Genomic DNA, 5,297 nt, shown 5'->3' with positions numbered 1-5,297 from the left:
TCACAAATAGTTCTGGTGCCAATAACACAAGATTGTTGGACACAAAACGAGTACTTTTGGGCACGCTCATCTATTGCGAAGTACGACCACACCAAATAGCAACCATGCTTTTCGATTTCCAAATTGATAAGCTATACACTGAGTCTGCTGGAAACGTTTCAAGTTAGTGCCCCATTTTACTGAAAACTCCTCACTGTCGCGGTCAATGGCCGTCCTGTCCGACTGCAGTTGTATACTTCTTCGGACATCACTGCTACACCGCAGAGGTCGTGGCACACGGTTGGACGACCAACAACCCCACGGTACTCCAGAAATGACTAATTCTTTGGGTGGCGAGTGAGATGTATCACTTAAGGGGACAACATTCAGTAGGTCGTGCTACGTGACCTCTGCCAAATCGAAAATTCTTAGCCTTGACCGGTTGGACCGCCTTGGTTTGGCAGTTGTCCCAATCAGCTCCGTCTGCAATACGGTAGGTTCCTCCGTTACTGCTCTCTGAAAAGGGCTCCGTCACCGCTGATCTGTTCACTGATGACTATGCCATCTGGAAATTGCTTCAAGCACTCTGTGTTTTGCTTTTGAATGTGACAGATATCAAGCGCAAGGCTTCAGCTGATATGATTCTGCAACAGGCATCCATTTCTTCAGAACACGCCGTCTGAAGAAATTCCTAAAAGATGAACTCTGACCTCTTTCATCGTCGGGGTCATTGACAACCGTCTTACGTTTTGATAAATTGTGGTGGTGCCACATCCTTTGTGCCTCCGGGTCATGAAGCGGTTCCGTTCGGAGCATTATGGGATAAGCCAAATCTAAGCAATCGTCCGTATTTACACATTTGAGCGCGTATGGATCGCGGCACCTCAGACTACGTCAGAGACTGCCTGATCTGCCGACAAGCTCCAAGAGCTCCTCCACGTTTGCCGCCTGCAACTTGGCCTCGATAGGAGTGACCCGGATCCTGGACTCAGGGTCGACTATCCTCACCTTACTTTGCGGACGCTTTCTCCAAGTGGCCAGAAGTTGCGCCTGTTTACCCATAACAACAATCAACACCCCGCGAGTCCTGCCTCTAATCTTCATCCGGGATGGCCTGAATGGAGCCTAATTGTCGGGTAATGGATCGCGGTTCAGCAAAAGTTGCTTCCAGTATTTCTGCCGGAAAATTGGCAGTAGGCATGTCTGTTTAACACTGTAACGCCCGCAGCCGAACGGTACGGCAGAGCGTATTGTCGATTTGTTCAAGTGGACACTCCTAAAATCCGAATGGGAAGAAACATCCGTCAAAGCTTTCCGGATATTTCTTTTGGCGTTACAGACCGCTACAAACGGCCCTCTGGAAGACCGAAAAGCCTCCGCTAAAGCACTTATGGCCATGTCTCTAAACCCGACAGTTCGTTCTAGTTCCACTGCGAAAACAAAAATGTCCCAGGTTGAAGTGAATGCACATGTTTTCGCGTGTGACTATACGCCGAGGCATGACTCCTGGATGCAAGGCCACGTCTCAGAAAATGCAGCAGCGTGTTGTATGACGTCTCCCTTGGCCAAGACATGTGAACACGACACACGAAGCAGTTCTGTCCCTTATCATCTTTCGGACCGCGTTCCCAAAAAAATTAACCGCATGTACACCGCCCAATCTCATGCCTCCCGACACTTACCAGAAGCTATTGCTGTCATCCTATTCCTCTCTTATTCTTCCTTCTTTTCAAGGTTCAAACTTTGGTTGTAGTTGCTCCAAATGTTCCTTATAGCCTTTGTTTATTAAATTTGTCCGAATCCTGGTTTACACCTACACAGTCCACCACTATGTGGAGGACTCATGACGGTACATTAACCTGACTCTAAATATGTCAGTCTCCTTGCCCAAATCAGATCCCGCTGCCACGAAAATGCGTATTCCCCGTCTAATTGTGGCAATTTTGACGACCTGGCGGAACTGACCAGAAACCAAAGTATGTCAGTGCAGTAATGGCATGGGACCGTCACACCCAGTCTGATGGCAATTTCACAACGATTTTCTTCCTACCCTCGACCGTCATCCGTTGCCGAAGCGAGTCTGTAATTGCAACCAAGAACGAGTGTTTACCCATCCACAACCACTTCCGGACGAATTTGTTCTAACTTACTGGACATTTGTTCAAATTGACTTACCTGGATTTCCGCTGCAATCTCGGTTTATCCCTTCCACGAGTTCAGTTTCAATAACGATGTTTGTTTGGCCTTATACATCAGCACCAACTTCGTTTTCCTCTTTTAAGGGCAGGCCATTACCGTAACCGTCCAAGGTCACTCACGGTTAGCAATGACTTTTAGTCTCAGTTCACGTCAGCAGGCTCCATAATTGATCTAGTAGTACTTCCTGCCTATTGCCCTTGTTTTTTCGGCCCCCGCAATCACGCCAACTTTTCACATAATGGGCATATCTCGTTGGTTGTACCCTCCTTCCAGTTTTGTGGTTGCCTGCCGCTTTCAGGTTACAACGGCCCAATCATGCCTAAATTGGTATGTTTCCTACGTGTTGGGAAGGAAGCCTATTACTGTTATTCTTGACATTTCTGAAGGAACGTGGATCAAGCCTGACACGACAAAGCCGGAGACGGCGCAAAACATTAGCCCGAACCCACAGCTTTTCCCACCGAAGTCAAGCGGATTCTTTTTGGATTGACCTGAAAAGTAACCGTTTAATGACCTTTCCTAAAGAAGGTGTCGGAGATGGCAGTATCCCCAAAAATCGTTTTTATTTTCGAGTTGTTGCCATCTTTCCCGGGAACTTGATCTCTTGAATTTCGTGATATTTGCACCACGTTGCGCCTTTTTTCAAGAAGACATTGGTTTTTCCCTATAGGTCAACTGTACTTTGTGTGGGCTAACAAATTTAATGTCCCCCAAGGTCAATCACTATACATATATTCAACGATGCCCCCACAGCACCACTCCTCTGCTTGAGACACTACATGATCTTCGAAAGTCCTGTCTTCTTTTTCCTCTGCGTTAGTAATTGTTAGCGCACATCACAGGTGATGTTTATATAATCATTTTCATGTCACTTGGAGTCGTCGTTTGTGCACATTCAAATACGAAAGACCTGCGTGTTACGGACTGGGCTTGACACTGCCACTGAGCAAACTTTGGGCTGCTTGTATGGGGAACAACTAGCATGGTAGAGATGAACAAAGTTACATCCCGTCTTTTTAGGAGGCCGCACGCGTTTCATCCACCTACTACGTGCCTAAGGTCATTTTGGGGTCTAACCTCACCTAGACTGGTAAGATGTGCAATCGGAGTCGAATGGGCTGCAGGAACAACTGGTGAACAAAACTTGTGGGTAACAGTTTAGAACCACATGCAGATCTCAGTTAAATTAACTTTCGGCGGCCACTTAATGTTGTGCCTAGTAAGTGTAATTGAAGGCCCGGATCCTAACAATGATGTGAACCAGAGACTTTTTAGGCTGATATTCTTGTTGCATGTGATGTTGAGCACTCATTTATTGGTGAAGGGAATTTCTGATGAGGCAAAGACTTCTGTAAAATGAGAAGCATCTCAAACAACTACTTGAATTACCCGATCGTGGGAGACGATATAGCTCGACACATGGGCTTACTGTTTCTATTTTATTGAGACCGCACGACATGTATATTGAATCGCCCTTGTTATGGGCTCTCAGGTTAAATAGATTTCTCAAGAAATCGCTTAAATCCAGAGCTTCAAAATCACTTGCATCTCTTTGCGGAAGGCTAAAAAAGATTAGTCCATATAGCGCCGTATGAAATCACTTATAGTGGGAATGGATTTTTCTTCGAAATACAAAAGTTCTCGTGGTTTGCGAAAACATTTACATTGGTTTGCTTTCCCTTCTAACACAGGGCACCAGTATGACACTAAATAAGGCTATATGGAGAACTTCACATTTTCACTGAGAACAAGTCAAAACATAAGTAGATGTAATAGTTCACCTTGCCTCAATAGTGCCATCGACTTTTTCCGGCTAAAAGGTGCGGTCAATAAGCATCCCACAAGCTGCCTTGCGTCCAATACCAAAAGCCAGTTGATCGTGGTATGCAGTAGCTGAGTCGATTGTGGTCAAAAGCAGAAGCAATGTGAGCCGCATCTAACAAGCCGACCAGATAAGATAGGCTGAAACCCTCACGCTAGTACCATACGCGAGTTGCATCTATTTAGCCGAATGGCATGGACGATGGTAGCTTAATGTACTACACATAAGTAACTTCAAGCAATTTAGTCAATACCTTAGGGCTTCTCCTTTTCTACCACTGTGTCCTGTGGTGGATGTTATACATTGCGATTCACAGCCTACCTTTGTGATATCATTTTATGTAACATATCACCGGCATTGACCATTATTTAAGGTCATTTATAACTGGTGACATTGCTGACAGTAACTATATGCTGATGCTTCTAGGGCAGTATCGAGCGAATTTTGCAGCTGAGTGTCGCCTTTCAATTTTAGTGACACACCTATCGGAAACTTCCGAACACCGCGACAAGCACTTGGAAACTTGGGGGCATCCTGTGATAGATATCCCCATATAGCTTCGCACGAACGAGCAGAAGTTTTTCAGTCCTTCCGACGTGATAATAGTTCTGAACGTTGCCTCTAAAATCTTTAAAGGCACACCATTCAAACATGCATTCAGCTGAAAGCAGTGCCTACATATTCCTATGCTATCCTTTGGCAAGTTCTGTGACGGCGGGTGTGTCGAAGGTAATACCAAATTACAAACATCACTACAGCCAAGAAATACCTCCAACGAGGCTTTAGTTTGGTCCCACAACATTTTTTTGTTTACAAGCTTATTTCACTTCGGGGTTTTCCGTTTCGTATTGAGGGGTTTGCCCACGCTAGAAATACGCGAGAGGCCACTTAAGGATAGCCGTGTCTACACTGTGGTTTTGAGTGATGCTTGCATTCGACGGATTCTAATCAATACTAAATTAAATTTTATACATAGGTAGTTAGAAATCAGTTGAGCTGGGTGCTTACATGCATATGGTGAAGCCACGTTTTTCCTAAATGCACCAATGTGTAACCCGGTGTTGGTAGAATTATATAGCCCACAAGGTACAGTTTCAGTAGACATATTATATAAAAGACATCCGTTGCAAGAAAATACTGCGTGCATATCGCACCAGAAAAGGCAGACACAAATAAACCAAGGTGCAAAAATACTTCAAGATACCCGTACGAATTGAGTTTCGTGGGTATGTTGGTATAACCAGACGAAATAGAAATCCAGATTTCAGCAAAGCGTAACAACCAGCACGTATGTATT

Source organism: Opisthorchis viverrini (genome assembly GCF_000715545.1).
Source record: "Opisthorchis viverrini unplaced genomic scaffold opera_v5_116, whole genome shotgun sequence".
In the NCBI taxonomy this organism is placed as follows: domain Eukaryota; kingdom Metazoa; phylum Platyhelminthes; class Trematoda; order Opisthorchiida; family Opisthorchiidae; genus Opisthorchis; species Opisthorchis viverrini.
Note: the sequence above shows the minus strand (reverse complement) of the source record.